This window comes from Lepidochelys kempii, chromosome 4 (assembly GCF_965140285.1).
Source record: "Lepidochelys kempii isolate rLepKem1 chromosome 4, rLepKem1.hap1, whole genome shotgun sequence".
NCBI classification, from domain to species: domain Eukaryota; kingdom Metazoa; phylum Chordata; order Testudines; family Cheloniidae; genus Lepidochelys; species Lepidochelys kempii.
Window position 1 is genome coordinate 61,709,648 of NC_136383.1, and position 23,080 is coordinate 61,732,727.

Sequence of the window (23,080 nt, forward strand, 5' to 3'; positions counted from 1 at the left end):
CTGCACTGAAACAGGATCAAGTGTACCTAGACTAGCCCTGACAGGTGTTTGCCCAAGCTGTTCTTAAAAACTTCCAGTAATCCGGATTCCACAGCCTCCCTTGGAAATCTATTCTGATGCCAAACTATCCTTAGAGTTAATTTTTCCCCTATTTAATTTAAATCTCCCTAGCTGCAGATTGTTATGTGGGTGAAGAAGTTATATTTGGGTATGGTGGGTTGGACATTGGCTTCGGCCCTATAATAAAGCAGATCACCATGTAGAGTTAGATTTTTGCTGTGCACTTTCTACCATCTGACCCATCAATTCAGTGAGGAACCTAGACCATCGGAATCATTGGCATGCCAGAGAGAGCAAGAACTGGTCCTTTATTCTTACCACCATGTCCTCAAGGAAGGGTGTGATTATGCAGAGCTAAGGATTATGCAAAGAATGAAATCACAGCTAGTCCCAATGCTGTAGTACTCTTACATGTTGATGTGGCTTGGAGCTTTTCTGTTCATTATTCTAATAAAGATATCTAAGGCTTTGCTTCGCCTTCATTGTGAGTGTCCTTGTCATAGACCCAGATGCTCCCGATAACATATTGAACTAATTGGTTTTAACTCTATGTACTCTGATTCTGGGATAGAACCGCATCACAGTCAGATCAACTGGCCATCAATACGAATATTATTAACCTTTAAAAAGGATCAAGCAACACATCACACCTTATCCCCTGTATTATGGTACAGTTACTACCACACCATAATTATGATTTTATTACACAATGCAGTTTTAACAGGCTTTTTAAACTTTTAAATTGTAAAATTCTCATTGGGAAATGGGAAAAACCTTAAGAGCACTGGAGTGTGTCAACAACAGCACTGTGGGCAATATGAAAATGGAAAGTAATGTACAAGTCTGTCCTCCTAATTTTCCTTACTTTTAAGATTTATGGTGGATGCAGTGTGTCATCATACAACTTGAACTGGCACTAAATGTAGTTCTTGCTAATTTACAATGAGATGGCTGGCAGAGATCTGTTGTTTATGCTGTTATTGTAATATACTGTTTTACAAAATTAATTAGTGCTGAGATGAGTTAATAGCAGCTCTTTATCGGCTTTGTCATGAACATGTTTTGCCACTGCAATATGAAAAATAAGAGAAAAAAAAAGTAGCAGAATTCAGGACTTTCCAGGTCAGATTCATGTCTGGAGCAGAAATTGGTGACCAAGAGTAAAATATCTTCTTAATATAAGTTGTTTGTTTACAAAATGTTACAAGTCTTGATCACTGAAACATGGGTGGTCATAGACTGCAGACAGTCAACTCCCTCTTGCAGAAACCTGGGGTCAAGCACCACTTTTCTATCCCCATAAATAGCTACATTGTGCCTCTGTACCAAACTCTCTGCTTAACACACAGTGCCATCTTCTGTCTCCAGTCCTTGTATTTTATGTGTGGGAAACCCCTCGGCCAAGGCTGCCCACTTAGACCATCCTGGAAAGATGAACCTGGTCATCTAGTCTCCTTTATTTTGCAGCTGCTCTGCAACACTAAGGAACCTCAGAGGTTTAACAGCCAGACAGAGAAGCGTGCTTAAACACAGCCAATAGCCTTACTGCATTTCTGGGTGCTGTTACTGCATGGCATCTTCAACTCTTTCTAGGGGGAGTTTCATCCTGGGTGCTTATAGATCCTTAGCCCCTAATGTGCAAACCATATTATTATTTCTCCCCCAAATGTTTGCAAACAAACACACAAGTAAAGTGAGTAGCAGCACTAACTGAAAGTCGTTCGTCAATCCATTGGTGGAATGGGGAGTAAAAATATCTTTTAAAAATTGTCTTTAGTTTTTTTTAATACATGTTTGGGGTATCTTCTAAGAAGCTAAAAGAAAAATAATGGGTTATCCTTCTTCAGGAAATAATCTTTTGTGGCTTTTAATATTTCACAGATTATATGGGAGCAAGAACAAGGATGATTCTAAGTAAGGTCAGCAAAATCAAAGAAGAAAACCACTTCAGGCTGGCAATATTGCTGAGCACTTTATCTTCTGTATAATTAAAGCCTTAATATAACATACTGCAAGTAGGCCAAGGCTTATAAATAGGCTTGACTATTGTATAACTAATGGATGAATGTGCCTCTGTTCTGAGAAAGCTGAAGATTGCATACTACAAAACACAAGCATCAACTCAGTTTCTGTAGGAGTATGTAACCTTTTGTAAACTTTATGTTGAAATATTCCCAATTAATATTATGTTGTTAAAGATAAGGGTGCAACAAAACCCAACTTAGTTTGAACCTCTAGGTTTGTTACAGATAATTTATTTAGTAGAGGCCACTAGGCAACACTTTGAATGACCCAACCAAACTTTATTAAAAGAAAAACGATTAGTTCAACAAACAGACATGCAATTACTATTTACACAAGTGTTACTGTTATGCTCATCCTCAAAGATGAATTGTGTATTAATGGGCGATCAGTCCACTGACAACAGTGAAGTACAGCCTTACAATCCTAGGAACTAACGGTACTCTTTGGATGCTAATTGGAGCTTTTCACCTTTTATATTCCATTATAATACTAATTAACTTTAAACTGGCCTTTACTGTAATTATATTTCTGCCACCTTCTTTTTGGCTCTTTACATTATGTATCATTTAAATTAACATCTGCACCAATGTCCCCCCCCCCACAATCAACATAGATAGTATTTTAATAAAACATTCACAATTTTCAAAAACACTTATTAAAAACCTTGCTTAAACCAGTTATATCCAAAACATAATGATCACATAATGCAAGATCATGTCCTTGCTAACTCTTACTTACTGTCTCCAACTTATCTCTAAGTTTTCTCACACTAGCAACTTCAATTTCCCATACTTCGCTACACTCAGGTTTTGGGCCTAAGTTGCCTAATGTCTACTTATTTCTTAGGCTAAACCATCCTATAGGCTACAACTGTGAAATTAGTGTTTCTTTGGTATTCAAACTCTAGTAGCTTGCATATTAATAAAAGGGTAAGTAATCAAGAAATAGTAGACAAGCTGGTTTAGAAGAGCTAATTGTGATGCTGCAGTCCTGAAGCCTTCAAATTGTTTCAGTCCTGCAAGGTGAATTTCATTGAAAAGAACTGAGTTCCAGGCAAAAGGCCACTTCCTGTCTTTTTAAAGCTTCAGGATTGTAATACCTTGCTGACATACTTAGTTCATGTCATCATCACTGCAACTAGTAATAAGATTGCTTGCTAGAGTCTGCAACACTAGCAGGCTCATACAGTAGATGAATCTAGGAGAGCCATTTGGATTCCTAAACCATGGGCCTTGTTCACTACACACACACAGAAGCTAAGGATCTGGGCTTTACGTGATGGAGTGTGCAGAGGCTGGGGAGGTGAAATTCTCCCTTCCATCCAGGACAAGGGTGCTGGGTTACCACACAGTCCTCAGAAGGCCATTATTCCAGCCTACATAATCCCTTATACTGCACACCTTCTGGCTGCTGGTTGTGTGGTTTACCAGTGCCACTGGATTGATGTATAATGGACACCACTTAAAAGATGCAGAGTGTCTCATCCAAGCTGTCTACATTGGGGTGGATTTTGCTCTATATAAAAACCAAAGAGAGACATGCAACATGGAGACCACAAGGACTATCCTACCTTGAGAAATCTTTTTTTTTTTAATTCACTTTAAATCAAGGTGTTCAAACACATTAGTCATTATTGCTGATAGAATAATGCCATCAAACATCTATGTAAAAGTTGGAATATTTTGGTTCAAAGTGGTCCATGTGAACTTGTTGTTGTAGTTAAAATCATAAGGACTTGCACCCCTTGATTATCACTTAGGGTTTCAGGTGTGAATAAAACTTCGCTGAAACCACTCAGTCTTTGCTCTGAATGTTTACATCACTACACAGAGACAATATAGCTAGAAAACAAGAAGAAATACCCCTTCAAAAAGCAGAAGTTGAGATCCATATATAAAGATAAAGTCTTGATACTTTTCCAATTCTATTTGTAAATTAGAAGTAACTCCACAGAAGTTCATGGAGCTACACTGGTGTAAAAACAGTGAGGGATAAAAATCAGGCCCTCTGTTTGCAGAATTGATTTATGTGTTCAAATGCAGGCGTAGCTCTCAGCCTTTCTACCTTTTTTGAGTTTATCCCATAGTACCGACTCCTCCATTCTGCTTCATAAAGGTACATAGAATCACACCCCTATTCATGCAGAATGAAATTATCTTTTTAAATCTGTGCATTCTATAAAGAAAGCCTGAAATGTACAGCTTTAGCATTGTGTTTAAAAAAAAACAAGGTTTTTTGATAGTCAATCACAATTCTGCTTCAGACATTGGAGACTTGCCCCATTGCCCATTGCAGTTTTATTTAAAAAGAAGCCAACAATTTGCAGTCATAGGTGAACTGCATCTGCTTTTAAATTAGCTCCAATCAATAACACAGTTCCTTAAGGGTCTATTCAATCCTCTTTGTAACATATATTAATTATCTCCTTTTTGTCTGTTACTGATCTTCTATCATACTATGATGACAACCAGCCTTCAGGATTTGGTTAGACTGCTTTTTAACTAACACTGCCAAATAATGAATACTAAGTTAGCAAAATACGCTATCAGACTGGAGATATTAAAACTGCCTACAGTAATACACACTTGATAAAATGTGCAAGACAGTAATAGATCTTATGCATAGATACAGACAGGATAAAACAGACTAATGATAAAGTATTGAATATTTCAGGCTAATTTTAGACTGTTTATTATTAAACTGCAGATCTATAAAGAGGCTGGTATTCTATTGTGCATGTAGTTATAGCTTTTCGTTCATATTTCATTAACTTAAAAATTGACACAATAGTTAGTATTGTTCTTGCTTATTTTTATTTAGTTGTATTGTTTTGCTGTATTCTCACAGTCAAGTTTATCCAGAAAGCCAATGGAATTTTCCCTTGCAGTATCATACTAGGCTTCAAGTCTGTTCCAGATTTTCCCTCATTATTTCTGTCAACTTGCTAGTTGGCAAAATGTCCCTATTATGGTCTTAACTTCCATCTGGAAGGGAATATTTCAATTTTTTAAATCTGAAACAGCAAATCTGTGGGTTAGCCACTAATCGCCAAAGAATGGTGTGGCAGGTATCCTCCCCCAGTTCTGTGCACTTCACCTTCAAGATGTTCCTAACCACCCAATAGCCCAAGTTAAGATGCAAAGGTTGCTACTTACCATGCATCAAGATTGCAGTGTGAGAATGTTTGATGTGATGTGATGTGATGTGATATAAGCATACCACCTTGGGCTAGCCTCTTCTCTGGTCACAGAAACCAAGTAGTTTAACTTCCAAAGAAAACCAAGGGGCTAGTCAATGGCCCCTTGATGCCTAAACACATTTATCTTATATAATTTTTAAACTATATATTGTGGCAGGCATGTTGTTGCTGGTGACTCAGTACTGAACTAAGCATGGTGCTGGTGATTCTGAGCTACTTTCTTTTGGTTGAAAAATAAAACACAAACCTTTGAGGTAGTTTAAACATTACACAATATTGTTTTTTTTTTTCAAGTGTAGGGATGGTTTCATTCCATTTACTCCTGTAGTGCCTGCTGGATGGAGTAAGCTTCCTGGGCTCCTAAAACACTGTTTACATAATATTGTTGATGCATAGGTGAACACAGACCCAAACCCTTGGATCTTAAGAACAATGAAAAAGCAATCAGGTTCTTAAAAGAAGAATTTTAATTAAAGAAAAAGCAAAAGAATCACCTCTGTAAAATCAGGATGGTAAATACCTTTACAGGGTAATCAGATTTAAAACATAGAGAATCCCTCTAGGCAAAACCTTAAGTTATAAAAAGACACAAAACCAGGAATATACATCCCATTCAGCACAACTTATTTTATCAGCCATTTAAACAAAACAGAATCTAACGCATATCTAACTAGATTGCTCACTGATTTTTTACAGGAGTTCTGACCTGCATTCCTGCTCTTGTCCCAGCAAAAGCAACACAGACAGAGAGAACCTTTTGTCCCCCCCCCCTCGCAGCTTTGAAAGTATCTTGTCTCCTCATTGGTCATTTTGGTCAGGTGCCAGCGAGGTTATCTTTAGCTTCTTAACCCTTTACAGGTGAAAGGGTTTTTTCCTCTGGCCAGGAGGGATTTAAAAGTGGTTAGCCTTCCCTTTATATTTATGACCCCTCTGAACAACATACTAACCCACAGAATCCTTCCTTCCAACACTACAAAAAGAAGGATTCTGCATGGACTCCTCCTAAAGGTCGAGACAATAGACTGGACTTCTACATAGAGTGCTTCCATTGATGTGCACAGGCTGAAATTGTGGAAAAGCAGCATCACTTGCCCCATAAACTCAGCCGTGCTGAACACAACGCCATCAACAGCCTCAGGAACAACTCTGACATCATAATCAAAAAGACTGACAAAGGAGGTGCTGTCGTCATCATGAATAAGTTGGAATATGAACAAGAGGCTGCTAGGCAGCATTCTAACTCCACATTCTACAGGCCAACTGAGGATTACCAAAAGAAACCACACCATCTGCTCAAGAAACTCCCTGAAAAAGCACAGGAACATATCTGTGCAAACACATGCCTAGAACCCCAACCAGGGTTATTCTATCTGCTGCCCAAGATCCATAAACCTGGGAATCCTGGACGCCCCATCATCTCAGTCATTGGCACCCTGACAGCAGGATTGTCTGGCTATGTGGAGTCTCTCCTCAGGCCCTACACTACCAGCACTCCCAGCTATCTTCAAGACACCACTGGCTTCCTGAGGAAACTACAGTCCATCGGTGATCTTCCAGAAAACACCATCCTGGCCACTATGGATGTAGAAGCCCTCTACACCAACATTCCACACAAAGATGGACTACAAGCTATCAGGAACAGTATCCCCAATAATGTCACTGCAAACCTGGTGCTTGACCTTTGTTACTTTGACTTCAACCTCTCTGGCCACTCAGTAAAAGCTTTAAGGGTGGCAATTTTGCAACAGAAAAGCTTCAAAAACAGACTCCAATGAGAAACTGCTGAGCTTGATTTAATATGCAAACTAGATAGCATTAACTTGGGTTTGAATAGAGACTGGGAGTGGCTGGGTCATACACATATTGAATCTATTTCCCTATGTTAAGTATCCTCACATCTTCTTGTCAACCGTCTAAATGGGCCATCTTGATTATCACTACAACAGTTTTTTTCTCCCGTTGATAATAGCTCATCTTAATTAATTAGCCTCTTACAGTTTGTATGGCAGTTTCCACCTTCTCTTTATGTATATATATATATATATCTTCTTACTATATGTTCCATTGTATGCATCCAGTGAAGTGGGCTGTAGCCCACGAAAGCTTATGCTCTAATAAAGAACACAAGTACTCCTGTTCTTTTTCATATACAGACTAACACGGCTGCTACTCTGAAACCTGTTTGTCAAGTAATCTTTCTTTTTAATAGCTCTTGAGAAATGGAACCTTGGTTTCTGATAGTAACGCTCCAATATTTTCATATGAAATGAAAGAAGAAGTAATGACATAGTCGTAATTTCAAGTTTGTTTCTCAAAGCCAGTGTTTCAGCAACACAGGATTATGGTGAGACTAAATGAGTTGTAGCATAGCTGATGGAGAGCCAAATAGTGAAGACAAGTTACATGTGACCTCAAAGAGAGTTACAAATTCTGTTTGCTAGCACTCAATGTCTTATAATGTACATTAGAGACTGAGGGCTAAGGAGGACCATGGAGAAAATCTATTCAGAGGTGACATTTCTGGCATGCTAGCTAGAGTTGCACATAAACATTTCCCCGCACTTGAGTACAAGCCCCTCTTATATGTACAGATTAGCTGCCATTTGTTTGGTATGTTCCTCATTTGAGTCCATTGGGCTTATGATGGAGAGTAAGCATTGAAATAAATAGATGCCAAAAAATCTAAGCTTTGCAGCCAAAATCAACATGCTCTTATTGTGAATATGAGTTTTGCTTTGATGTGTGTGGGATGAACTTTTGGCTAGACTGGTTGACAAATTTGTTCAAACTGGATTTCTGTCTGTCTCTGTGGGCTCTGCTAAAGTGAGGCAAGGGACACAAAGTCAGGATAAACCAACAGACTGTATTTTTAAACCTATCTACTTCTAACATACCCAGCACAAATGGATTTGATTAGTCCCTACTGTGAATGGCAACAGAGACTCATAGCAATAAACTGACGGCAGCATTTTTGCTCACTGTCTACCAAGATTAATGTCTCTACTCTTCTCAGAGTTTGCATCATGTCTCTGTAGGAAGTGGTCAGACAGACAATTCTGCCACCCTAATTTCCTTTTGTGCAATTAAATTGTGTTTGCTGCTTCAATCTTTGGCAGCTATTAAATTTTTATTTATCTTGGACTAAATATTTGAAGTTCTTATTAAGTTTATCACAGGCAAACTGCCATTGATTTTTGGTGAAAGTTTTACTGTGTAAAGACCTCAGGATTTGGTTTGTTCATTTACACTGCACTCAGAAGAAGGAAAATGGGTTTCAGGTCTTGATTATTGCAATCAATAGTCAAACATGTTTCAATGTTTGGACTGTAACATGATTTACATTTTTTAAATAGAAAATAAGAAAGTTTTCCACAAAGGTACTGCTGCTGTTCCTGCTATGGCTATATATAATGATATATGGATTAATTCAGCCTTAAAATGTGAACATGCTACTGGCTTCATCTGGAAGTTGTGCATACTTACATGAGGGAAAAACTTGGGTGATTTCCAATGAGTGGTGTGCAATGTCATTTAAAGATAACATTTAAAAACTCAAATGGAATCAACTGAACATGAATGGTAACTAGTGTTGGAGAAAACAGCATGACAATTATATCAAAGGGACAGCAGGTGATGAGGAAATTCTATTAGCAAGCACATTTGAAGGCCTACTGGTGAATGAATCTTCATCAATATTCATCAATAACATGCCCTGACATGTAAAACTACAATACACATTTCAGATTTTATAGGTGGTGTAGCTTATAGAAAGCGTTCCATCCTGCTGGTAAATTGCCACATCTTGCTGCACAGCTGCAGGCATGACAGTCGAAGAAGGAGACAATTATTCCAGCACCTCACCTGTATAATTGTAGCAGGCACCCCAAATTATACAACCTAAGTTCATGTAAGTAGGTTTAGTTTAACCACCAACTTAAATGATGACTCTGCAGTAGCTAATTTTCAGCATCTGATTTGATGATTGTTTCTTCACAGAGTTGATTTTTTTTCCTGTATGGAAATTACAGCACAAGAGTAATGGCTGAAGAGCTCCATTAGGCTTTACTATTTTTCTTACCCATTTGGAAAACAGGCTTACTAACTGTATTATTTTCCTCATTTAGTTATGGCTGTATTGTAATACAGAACAACATTTATGGATACATTGGGAGGCATGGAATGTGAGAGTCTGTATATGGATAGGTAAGAGGGGAATGGAGGAGGAGCTGTATTTTGGCAGTCCCTTGGGAAAAGACTAAACAAAGCTTACATTACAGTATGTCTATCACTGTGATATTTGTTTTGCTGTTTATAGGACAGATGGGTTCCCGTTTTTCTAAATGTCTAGTTTCACTTCTCACCCAACATTCTCGATGCTTAAATATATCTAGGGTGACCAGATAGGAAGTCTGAAAAATCGGGACACGGGGTGTGTGGGGGGGTAATAGGAGCCTATAGAAGACAAAGCCCCAAATATCAGGACTGTCCCTATAAAATGAAGACATCTGGTCACCCTAAATATACCTCATTCTTCTCATGAGTCCCCATAAGTTCTTCTGAAATCATTTTGAATAGACAATGATGTTTAAGGCCTTTGTGGCCTTTAATAGACAAATTATTTTTGTATTTTAATTTCTCTGCTTGTTAGGTTGTAATGAACAGGCAACCGAGTGTCTTATTAAACTTGGAAAGGTAGCATTATTAAAGATATTCCCTCTCACTTTCATTATTTTGGCCATGAACTTTCTCCTTGCATTTATCATAATTTATTGTGAGGGACGATAGAACATATTGTCACAATGTGGTTTCAAAACCAAGCATCAATTTTGTCTGTGTTTGTAACCATACAGGTGTGTTATGTGTCTCTTCTCCACTGGCTGGTCAGCATAAGAGACTAAGAGTTAACTCCATTAGCTCGTAGCAGTGGTAATTTTTTTAGCTCAAGAGGCAGAGACCCATGTTTAAGCACTGATGGTTCCAAAGCTTCAATCCCTGCTGATGAAGGGGCTGTGACACATGCACAAACTTTTGTGCTAATATCTTCAAAGTAGACATTTTCAATTGCACGTGCAGATTCCATTGCATCATACAGGCAAGTACTCATGCAGAAAGTGGAACAGCATTTGAGGTACAAAGCCTTTTATTGTGCAAATGAAACCTCCCCACAATCTACATGCTACTTGGTGTCATTGCATGAATACAACAGTTAATTGAATATATTAGCACACTGGAACTGAAGATGGGAATATTGCTAAACAAGAGGATCTAAAACCTTTAATCTGGACCCAGCCTTAAATATTTGATCAGTGTGATGTGAAGCAACAGTGAAATGTAAAGATGTGAGCAGAAGTCTGGATGGATCATGAGGTATTTTTTAGATTTTGGGGAGTGGGAGAAGAGAGAGTAAGAAATCAGATTTAGGCATTCAGTTAGAAGATCTTGTGCTCATGTTAATGACATTTCCAGATGTAACCCACAACCAAGTATTGTAATGGCTAACTAATCCTTTATTGATGATACAGATAAATGGGGAGGGCTCTATGCCCTTTGACTAAGATCTTTCATCCAAGGACTTTGAAACATGGGGTCTAGTACTAGGCATTTGTTTGACTTGCTTTGATGCTTTATGATTGAAAATGACCATTCCTATCATTGCTGCTACTGCTGTTATGCAATTGCAACAACTCTTATACAAGGTATATCATGTAAAGTGTCAATGGAAAAGTTACAATCAAATATGATTATCCTAGTTAAATCCATGTATCATCTTTGTACCTAATGTAATGAATATAGGCTTTGTATTTGTATCTCAGATGTGCTTGTTCCTGGGTGACACCTTACAGATAGGTTTACAACAAGCTGTGTGTTGATGTCCCATTAAGGACACTTCATTCTAACAACAAACAATAGAAGAAACTCATCCAACCCAGATAGCTCTTCCTAAGAATGTCTCACACACCTAGGAGCCAATGGCCATGTCCTGCCAGCCAGCCAGCCAGCAAACCTTGTAAAGACATGTAATATGTTCATGAGACCCTGGACTCCATCTTGGGCCAGTAACTTTCCACAAACAGGGGCTGTGAGCTTTGTTTGGGACAGTAAGATTCCATGCACATTGCTGAGGATATAAAAGACCCCTGAGATATCTCCATTTTTAATTCATTCCTCGGGACTGAATTACTAACAAGGAAGTTCTAAACAAGGACTGATGACCCCCAGTCTGCTTGGGTGATTCTGGAGAGACTTTTGCAGGGTATCACTTTATTCTATTACTGCTGTGATCCTGATCTATGTACACCAAAAATTACTTATATTCTTTAACAATTCAATAACTCTCTTTTCATCCTTTTTTATATTATTAAACCTTTAGTTACAAAAGATAGGCATCAGTGTGATTTTGGGTAAGATTTGAATTATATATTGACCTGGCTAAGTGGCTGATCCCTTGAGATTGGAAGGACTCTCTGTCTGATGAAACTGATTTTCACTAATCACTCATCATAAAGTCTAGTGGCTGGGTGGTGAGCCAAGGACTGGAATGCCTAGAGACTGCATTTTTGACCTCTTGTTAACAAGTGTGATGAATCAGAAGTTCAATTTTGTTACTGGATTGGTATAATCTAATGATAGACTAAGCAGCAGTTTAGGGTGAGTCTGTCCCATTTCTCAGCAGTCTGTCCTGAATTCAGCATCTTCAGCTGTGACCCACTGAGGCACGCTGACACTTACCAAGTATGTTTTTCTTCCTTTTGCTTCTCTGCTTTCACACAGATTTCTTACTATAACTCTCTCCTATACAAAAAAGTCTATTTTAAGGTTCTATTTTCTCATCAATACACAAGGTGATTAATGGGTGTTCTGCTCAAGAATCCTTTGTGCATTAAAAGGCAAACAGAGTAAACGTATATACTGAACTGCATGAAAAGGAATATTGTAAGTAATTAGGAATAATATAGAAAACAGAAACTGATGAAAAATGAACATTAGCAGATTGCCTTTCACTCAGAACAAGTGCATCATTGTAAAAACATTGTTTTAGGGTTGAGAATGGATTGAAGAAAATTGCATAGTATGAATTACCATCAAGAGGTGTTATAATGGAAAATTTCAAGAGCATTTGAGCAATCACTTAACACGGTAGAGTTTTTAAATTAAGATTCCCAATTATCTTAGAGCAGATTTGATGCAATGACAGTTACTGTATGTTACCATTAATGTAATATAGTTATCTAAGATTAATAACCAAAACTAAACATATCATGTAATTGGTTGCAAAACATCCTAAAACTAACTGCTTAAATCCACTAATCAGGCAGGCTACTGTCATGTCTTAGGATTGTTTGCATCTTACCTTTACGCACCACAAAGTGGTCTCATGGTTCTTTTCAAGTCCTGGTATTAACTTTTCAGGCCTAGTCCATACTCACATGTTTTCTCAGCATAGCTATGTTGGTTAGAGGTGTGTGTGTGTGTGGGGGGAGGAATCAATCACATCTGTAACAGACATAGCTGCGGAGGCAAAAGATCTAATGTAGATGCAATTATACCATCAAAAAAGTCCCTTTGTCAGTATAGTTTATTTTGTTTGTTGAACTGGTATAAGCTATACTGGGAAAAGAATTATTTTGCCAGTATAAGCTGCATTCACTACGAGATTTTACAAGTACAGCTATACTGACAAACCCTGTCTAATGTAGACTAGGCCTCTAACCACACATTAATCATTCTGCTTTGTTTACCAAGTCTTCAGCAAAACAAGGTTTGTTTTCCTTTTCCTAACTAACAGCTAGTCACAATCAACACACTTAACTGTGAGTTTTGTCAAGTCAGTTTCCCCCCCCAAAAAACAAAACAATCACGTAGGAAATGGAAGGAAAAAAAACCCAGATGTTCCATTTGTGGTCTGGTGGGAGTTGGAGGAGGACAGCTGGCAGGGTGGAATTTTGGGTTTTTCCCTAGGCAAGCAGAGCCTGGTCCATCTAAAGTCAGGCTGGAAATACTAGTTTGGAGATGCAATCATGTTGCTGGCTGAAGTTTCTCCCTCTCTCCCAAGGGTAGGAATCAGTAAAATCCATTAAATGAACAGGTGGAACCAAACCTCAGACCACCCAGGGTCTATTGGTAACATCTGTAAATGCCATGATCTGAGGTGCAGTAGGCTGAATGCTCACTGGACACAATCTGGAGTGGAAAATAAAGACTTGTTTAGGAGTACACCAAAAAAAAAAAAATTACAGAAACTGATATTTGCTTTACCAAGAGAAATGCATGTTCCTTTAAAAACTTCTACTGTGTGAAAAGCATTACAATTAACTCCTTTTTACTTTGTTCCATTCATACATTTTGATGTAATCAAAATGTGAACTAACTCCCCCCCTGTAAATAACAATAGCAACAAAATTGTGTATGTCTATTTTCAGATGGAAAAAGCTGCTGTTTATGTAGTTGATATAAAACAGGCCAATTTGGAAGTGAGGTGAAGAGTCTGTGAGGGAGAGGGCGAGAGAGGGTTAGCACAACCAGCAAATCAGCACAGGAGAGAAAGTCCAGTCAAGACTCTTGATAGTTGTCTGAGATGTCCAAAGATTCCTGCTTTGGTGGCTTCTGCAGCTGCTCCTCTCTGCAGTCCCCCCTGCCCCTGGCAAACCTTCTTAGAGACCTAAGCAGCAAGGCATCAATTTGGCTCATCTAAACTATTGCAGCTGGTGCTTTCAGTGCTGCTGTACTTCAGCCATTGCACCACGTTTTCATCTCCTTAGGATAGCGATTAAAAGTTCCATTTAATTTTTTAAAAACTAATATTTTCTTTGCTTTCAGGTATATCAGATGCTGCTGTTTGCCCAAAATTAGAAGCACTCGTCAGTATTTGATGTTTCCTATGTACTCAGTGTCCACTCTTCAAGTTATACTGTTTCAAATGTTTAACATTTGCAGCAAAATTGCCAATTTATATAATGGAGAATTCCACTAGAAACAAAACATTAAAATTCATACCATAGTGAAAACTACTACTATATTTGCATTTTAGGCATGATTTTCACTGCAACCTATATTCGTAATTCCATTTTAAAAGGGTTAGCATAGCGATATTGTGGAGAAAGTCTAAACAGGAGGGTCTTCGCTGCTCTGGAGTGCCATTGGGCATTCATTGTTGATAATGGATATTTCATTTAAAGGGAAGGTCATGAGAAGTTAAAATCACTGAGCAGTTTTGGGGATTAATAATGGGATAACACAATTTTTAATTTCTCCTTGAAGTTGCTGGTTTGAATCTAGCCTTTTGTTGGCAGAGACTGAAATGTGTTAGCATCTGATGGCTATTTGGTATCTGCTGTGGAAAAACAGAGTTAGTGGTGTCAGTCCAACTCCTCCTGGAAATGTGTCCACATGACAAAACTCACAGCTGTAATTAACACTAATTGGCACTAGTTAACCTAAGCAACATTTGTTAGTTTGTTTGAACAGTGTAAACAAAAAGTGTGCAGCACTGAAGAATGGCCAAAAAATTTTGTATCCAAGAAGAAAAAAAATAAGAGTATCACTTAATGAAGCATTATCTATCTGAAATTCTTTATAATAATGAAATAGTGCTTACATAATTTCAGATAGATAATGCTTCATTAAGTGATACTCAGTATTTTTTCCTCTTCTTGGGTACAAGAATTTTTGGCCCATTTTCAGTGCAACATGCATATATCATGGCATTGAAAATGTACTTGCATTAGTTTGAAAACACCGGAGATCCATTAAAATTAACTCTGCGCACAGAAATAGTTTAACAATGATGTTTCCCCCACCCCCAAAGTTAAATACATTGATATAAAACAAGGAATTTTAAGAACCTCTCTGCTCACTTAAATGTGCTTATTATTTGAATGGGGCAGTTTTTGTTTAATGTCTTGTTTATGTTTGACACTTTGATCTTCTGTTTTAAAGTGCATCTTCTGCCCAAAGGTAGACATTTTAAATTTATGCTGTCATTTCTGCACATTTGTTTTGCTTAGAGTGTATAAGCAAATTAACAAATCCTGGTTGGGATAAAATGGGAGATGTTACTTATTACAGGACAGTGATGTGATGGATTTGAGTTTATTCTTGATAGCATAAGTGCAGGGAAGAAAGAATTAATCCCAGTAGCCAACTACATAAATTAGTGATAGCAATGGGGGAAATGTTAAGAGCTTTGTTCTGTTCCAAAAGTGCAGCGCTTATCCACATCTTTTTAATGTCCATGCTGAACAGACAGTTCTTTAAAGATCTCATATGAATAACCCCCACACAGTTAATTCCTTGAACCATCACTTCAGTATTATTTAGCATTTAATCCCTTCCAACAAGCATTACACTTCCTTATTTGTCGGTAGCATAACTTCAGTACCATATAAATAATTATTGGAGTGTTTTTGGCTAGGGATTTTGGAAATCAGGGTGGGTATCTTATGAAATTAGGTTTTCACTTGCAATTTCAGTACTTTGCTTCCTGGCCATGCCAGAAATATCCCAAGAATCTGTTTCCTAACAACAACAACACACAGCATTCCTCATGATATTTCAGTATTGCCATGTCTAGACCTTGCTTAAACAAGGAAGTATAGGAGTTCATGTGTTAGAAAGCTTAAATAGCTAAACCTCAGAAAAAATAGTTTGGATCATTTTGAACTCTGGGTGAAACTCTGGACACATTTTTATTTTATTTTCTGATGAAATATATCCAATTCAAGCTAATATCATTGTGCTGCTAAGAGGATAGGATGAAAAGGAAAAAATGAAAGAAAAGCCATATAGTAGTGATGTACATCAAAAGCACTTTCTATTACTACTTCTTGTGACTGATGTTCAAATACCAAAGCAACTAAAAATCAGTTTATATCACATGCAAATTTTATAGCATTCTGCATGAAAATTGTTCACTGGATTAGTCTGTAAACCTTTGCCAACGTTATGCACTATTACATTTTTCCTTTGAATTTTAGGCTGACATTCCCCATCTGCCACAAACTAGGTAAAGCAAGTGAAACAGCAGTTCAAGCTTCCTTTGCACTCTTCCATCCATGTGGAGGCATCATCGACAAAGCAAGAAGGTAGGGGAGTCAGCATGTCCATTAAATCATAATCCTGGCTCATTAGATTGCCTGCAAGATGCCAGATAATGTGAGTTATGTTGCCAATAAGAACTGAATTGAAACCATCAGATATATTTCACCTATGTAACCAAACTGCAATCGGATGGCAACACCAGATGGCTACTTATTTGAGCTGGGTTCAAACAGAGTGCCCTGGAGATACAAGAGTCTGTATGCTTTTATGGATGCCTAAGTCATCCATTGCTATAAATTGTATGTAAATTTGGAAAATGTTAATACCGGCTAGTAAATATTAATCCTTTATTCCTCTTTTTTGTGTATATTAAATTATTTGCATATTAACTATTCCCCCAGAATCTTTTACAATACTAGAAAAAAAAAAAAAGAGTATGTCTGAATTCTAAGGCTCAGAGTGTTAGTTCTTAACCTGTGAGTGTTCAATACTCAGGAACTTCATGTGATCAAGTACTTCATTATTGCTCGTGCTGCCAAGTCTGTGGGAATATAGATGTCTAGGGAAAAGACCCCTCAAACTGATAAGTGTCTATAGAAGTATGGAATAAACAAAGATTTCTATGATTGATAAGAGATACTTATTGCATGTTTTCTGTAATGGATGAAATAAGGATCCACTGAAAGATGTTTATAACTCAATAAGAACTGCTGGTTGTTACGGTTGTCAGTAATAATGACTGGATGAGAATTACCTTTAGGTTTACAGTCATGTAACCTAAAGGTATCATAAAAGTAGTAGTTAGGTAAAACAAAATGAAAAGGAGTACTTGTGGCACCTGAGAGACTAACCAATTTATTTGAGCATAAGCTTTCGTGAGCTACAGCTCACTTCACGAAAGCTTATGCTCAAATAAATTGGTTAGTCTCTAAGGTGCCACAAGTACTCCTTTTCATTTTGCAAATACAGACTAACACGGCTGCTAATCTGAGACCTAGGTAAAACAAAAACGTCAAAACCAGAACACATTGTGAAATTAATCACAGGAAAGCAATTTTCCCTCCAAAAATGAATGTCTTTGTTTTACAACCTATAAAAGGCAGAGGGCTTGAAAGTTAGGGAATACAGACTGCTGGCATCCCACCAGAAACAGATCAGAGAGACAGAGGCCAGCTCTTTACCTTACACCAACGGTAGTCATGTATCTCTTTGTTCTGTATAGTGCTGTACTAATCTCAAATTGTTCCATCTTGGATTAAATAATTCTATACAAGCCTGTTATTTGAAAAATCTCAAGTTGTTAGCTTCAAGCATGGAAAAAAAAGCAACCCCATATTTTTTCTTCAGAACATTTCAGAGTCTAAGTAGGATTTTCAAGAGTGCTCAGCATTGGCCTAATTTTGACTCCTTTTGTAAGATCATCTTTGTGTGGATATTATGGTGCACATAGGACACAACATACTGGGCTTTCTTGGGATTCACCATGCGTATTAAAGCTAAGCATGGTTAAAGCTTTAGAAGGATAGTAATGTCCTTGAACTACTCGAGGAAGTAATCTTTTAAATATGTGAGGTCGCAGAGTGATAATACAGCACTAGCCAGTCATCATTTGGTTAATGCTGTGATGTAACTCCTGGATGACAGCAGCCAATTCTCTAGAGGTAGTTCAAAAGGGTAAATAGTAAGATACTGTGAGGTACCCACCAGTCTTCATAGGTACTTGAATCTAACTACAAATCAGAAGCTCTGTTTGGATTCTCATTACTTATAGAATAAAATTAAGTAAGGGCCCCATTAAAAATTTAGGTCACTACATAAACAAGTTTTAAGATGGGAAAGTATGGAAAAAAATGTAGACACTGCCTTCTTACATTTCTATTTTTCTGTACACTGTAGTCACTGTATTGATTGAAAGGAGCTTTTGATACTGGTACAATTTTTTGCAGGCAAAGTAAAGGTTGATATAGTGGGCAAATACCTATTGAGCTCTTGTGAACTAAAGAATTTACAAATAGTAGTCTCCAAACTACAGAAGTGTATCCGTTTGAATGTTTGCTATATTTTAAAATGTGCTTTTCATAATGTTTATAACAGGAAAATAGAAAAATGCTATCAGCTATAAAAATTTTGGTTTACTCACTCTGTGGAATGCTGCTGGAAGAAGAGGAAATGTAATAAGGCAGGTGATTTAGAGGTTACGTGAAAAGAATAAAGGGATTAATGTACCCTTTAAATGATTATACCTGTTATACAATAGAGATGGCTAGACACATTTGGCAATGACAGAACATGTCACTGATAACCAATAACATGGCTAAGATTTGAGACCACCCAAAGGCCAACAGTGCTGACTGAAATCTGTGGATGCTACTAGGGTAGGGAAGCAATCTTTCTTCAACCTTATGCACAGCCACATCATAACATTTCAAAGAATTCTTTCTTCTATGATCATCAATCTGGCACAGAGCAAGACTTCCATCACCATTGTTCTAACCATCTTCCCATTTGTGTTGTGAGTGTACCATTATGAACTGTGTGGATAAAGCCAAGGAGGGAGAACATTTAGATGGTGTAGAACAACAGATCATTATGATGTCCCTAAACACCACTGGCAGTTCAGCACATGAGTATTCAGCCACAGAACCCTCTGAAACTCAATAGTGTCCATTCACTTCTGAGGGTGGATCACCAAAATAGGTCCTTTGTCCAGACATACAAGAACTAGATCTATAGAGATATGTGGTCAAATTCTGCTTTCTGTTATGTGGTGCTATCCCACTAGAGTTCAACTAAACTGGAGGAAATAGAAGAGAAACATTCAGTTCATTACTTTTAAATCATCTGTCTCATATCAGTCTGGTGCTTCATTAATGCTGTTACACATTGCAAAGGAAGATACTGGATATTTATACATTATTTAAACATTAACACAGAAATTTGATCGTCCCAAATGTGATTGACTCTAGTACATCACTTTATTTTCAAATTCAACAGAAAATAATATATTGTGGTAGATTTTATATAATTCATTATTCATGAAATTGCTGAATATCCTTTTTTTCCATTCACTGCTGTCTTTTGTACTTCTTATTTTAGACTCTTATGAAGAATGCTAAATAATATTTTTAAAATAATTCTTATTCCAAGTAAAAGTGGACTATGTATTCTGAAAATCATTCTCTTGTAATGATATACAGTACATATTTGTTTTTTTATAACAAAAGTAGCTAAACTGTTACTGGATAATTGTCTTTTATATAGATACCACTGAAATTAGTCTTCTCAATAGTGTGACAAAGCTCTGTCCTTGTCTCCATGGGTCCCACGTTTCCTGGTGGATTTTGTTAGCCTCAGGGGCTCACTGTGACCCTCCACATAGCCCTTCTCTATCTAGGGGCAAGGGTCACAGCTTACAGTCTCCATTGTCTACCAGTCTCAGTGATTAATCAGGGAAGGGAGTGGGAGCCCAGGCTCACCCTCTACTCTAGGCTCCAGCCCAGGGACCCTAATAGTAGCAGCTATGGTAGCTGACTTTTTGGAAATAGGACATGTACAATTGTATGGGCCACTTCCCCACAGCAGCAGCCCCCCCAAATATCTCCTTCATCATTACCTCAGGGCCTCCTTCCTTACACTTGATATAGATTTGTGCTGCTTAGTTCCTCCAACTAAGCATACCATTTCCTGATACATACCTCACTGACTAACTGGGAGGCTTTTAACTAGTTCCAGCCAGCCCTTGATTGGCTTCAGGTGTCCCAATCAACCTAGCTATACCCACTGCTTTCTAGAAGGATCTTAATGGGCCCCAGGTGTCTTGATTAACCTGGAGCAACTGCCACTTGGTTACCATGGTACCAGGGATTTGTTTAGCCTGGGGCTAACGTACTTGTTCCTCACTACTTTACTATAGCCATCTGGCCTTGCCCTGTCACAATAGTTTAATTTGGTTATTCTAAAACATGTACACATATTCACAAAGGTTGGTGCTGCAGTATTAGAATCTATCATTCTTTCGCCAACACACCCAGCTGAAGGCTGTAGCATTAGTGTTATGGCAAATCGATACAAACAGAATGACAGCAGTGGTGCTTGGAAGTGGTGGTAGTATTATTCTGGTCTGGGCATGTAGAGGGCATAACAGAAATGTGAAGAGGAAACCAAGGGCAAAAACTAGAACTGAAATAAAAGAAACTATATAATAAAAGTTTACATTCAAAATCTAACCTATAAAAACGCTTCAGCCAAAGACTGTAAAGTGGTTACATATAATTTTCTCCATAACAGAAAAGGGGAAACTGAGGCACATTAAATGACTTCCTCATGGGCACATAGCCAGTCAAGATACAGAACACAGTCCTGACTTCCAGACTCTAGTTCTAACTACTAGGCCATTCTGCTCTTTTACTGTATATATACAGAACAATCTACCTATGCAATGAATCAGTAGATGATCTTTCCTTCCCTACCTTTGTGCAGTTAAGCATCTCAGTGTGCATTGCACTATGTTTTCCTGGTGACATTTCTCAGGCATTTACTCTCAGTGATCTTTGCCTTGATGAACTATTATGGGACAGCAGCCCAGATTTTCCTAGAATACACTGGTTCAAGCATGATTAGGTAGCAGATTGATATGGATATGAAATTACTGTTGACACTTAGATGTGATGCGAAAGAAAGTTACTCTGGGGACCTGACTCTATCATGTTTGTTTTATATCAGATCAGTTGAAATTGTTATGACTTAATAAAAAAATTCCACTTGTACTTGCAGTCCAGCCTTGCCTACTCCATATTAGTTCACATTCTATTCTTCAGATGCATGAAGAAAGAATACTTTTTATAATCAAAATCATATGAGTGAGTAAGGAAACTCAATTCAGTAAAGTAGATCTTGGCCAAAGGCACAGGAGGAGAGAGGGAGAAAAACAGGGAAAAGGACATGGTGTAATAATGTACAGCTTGGGGAGAAATAAGAAGCCACAAAACTTGAGGGAGAGAGAAAGACCTCCTAAAAAGGAATTAAGTTGGAGTGGAAAAAAGGTTGGCAAGGTGAAGGAAAAATGAGAAATGAATGGAGCAGGAGACTATAGGTGTGGCAGATGAAGTTAAGAAGGGAGTAGGATTAACCATCATGAATAAAATTATTAATGTGTCTAGACTGGTAAAGGACAGTACTTTGTGTTCAAAGGAAATTTTCAGAGGCTGCCAGGCCCCTTAAGAGGAGATGGGTCTAGCCCCACCTGTGACATACTTAGCTCACCTTCTCAGATAGAGAAAATGACCAACAGAAGTTTATGGAGAACCCAGGGAAATCCAGATAGGAAGCCCAAAGAGACTTTGTTCTGAGGAGACTCAAAGGAGTATAGGTGAGGCTGAGGAAAGAAGACAGACTTGCAGAAAGGAGGGGCTGTGCTCAATTAGAGACTGGACACTTCTGTGTTTGTTTTGGACTTTGATATACCAGCAGAGGTGGACTTTTATTTTTAAAAAAATGACTTAGCTGGAAGGCCGAGTTACTGCAGTGATCAAATTAGGCTGGAGGGTCAGGAGATCTAACCTGAATGAGGAGAAACGGAGGCAATGGCTAGCCCAAAGCCAGAATGGGTAGTACCACTGCAACAGAAGATAAGCATCACTCTTCCTTGCCAAACAGATAGCACCTTTATTTTTCTCCCTTCTACAGCCGTCTGTAAACTTGGAAGTTTCATACTTTTAATGCAAATAGAAATATTTGCTTACAAAGCAAATTCAAATACATGGTTAGACTTGATATTCGTTTTATTATTCAGACTCTATATTGTAGGCATATTGGTATAACATATCCAGTTTGTTGAAGTCAGTGTGGGGAAAAAAGTTTATTTCAGGAGGGATTTAAATAAGGAGATGGGAAGCAGTTTTGTGGACTAGCTCAGGAACAATGTTTGTGTAGGAAGCAGCCTGGAAGAATGCGTGGGAAAAAAAGTAATTAAAACTCTGAGAAATATAACTGCACAGTGATTATTTCTTGTAAAAAGAGCCTATTCAAATATTTAAGCTGTTTCAGTGCATAATTAGTGCTAACAAAAACTGAAAGTAAGAGGAGAATTTACAAGAATAGATAATAGACATCACAGAGCATATCCAGGACCACAGGGATTTAAAAAAAAACAATATCCAAAACCTAAGGTTTTAGCAAGAACTAATCCATAGAATCTAACAAATATGTAGGAATAATTTAAAAACAACAAAAAACCTAACAAGGATTTCATAACACATTTTGAAAGTTTCTGTAAAATTGCAGAACAAAACATTTAATTTGTAATAGACCATTTTATCAGAGTTTAGAAGAGAGACATAAGTGTATGTCAATGAAGATTTGATTTGCTCAGAAGTTAATGAGTTTCTCTCGCTATATAATGTGCTGGAAGATGCTTTGAGAGTTAATACTGTAGGTCTCTCTCTCTACCAGAAAGAAGTTATGATAGCTGTGCCATTCTTGGGTTATTACCAAGAAAACACTATTCTCTGTTGAAACCACACTTGTTTTTCTGGGTCCCTGCTCAGTATAAACCAGTGTCAGACCTGCCTGGATCGTCTCACTAGAAAGAGAAGAATAAAAGGAGTAAAAGAAAATAAAGTAAGGGAAACTCTTCTGCAGCATTGGAGGGTAGAAGGGAATTTTTGTTTACTTCAGCCCAAGAATGACCACACTACAGTTTTAAGCAGAGGGCGGTGGGGCTGGCTGGCTGACTGAATGAAGGGAACTGTGCTTTATGGC

At 37.8% G+C, this 23,080-nt stretch overlaps 1 long non-coding RNA gene across 3 annotated transcripts in view; it reads left to right on the top strand.

The window, feature by feature from the left end:
• Positions 1-23,080, top strand: part of LOC144930496 (uncharacterized) — a 178,373-nt gene that overhangs the window by 26,268 nt on the left and 129,025 nt on the right. For all 3 annotated transcript variants that reach the window (XR_013635706.1, XR_013635705.1, XR_013635707.1), the window contains one exon: positions 16,258-16,365. This is a non-coding gene — a long non-coding RNA (uncharacterized LOC144930496). The remainder of the gene's footprint in view (positions 1-16,257; positions 16,366-23,080) is intronic.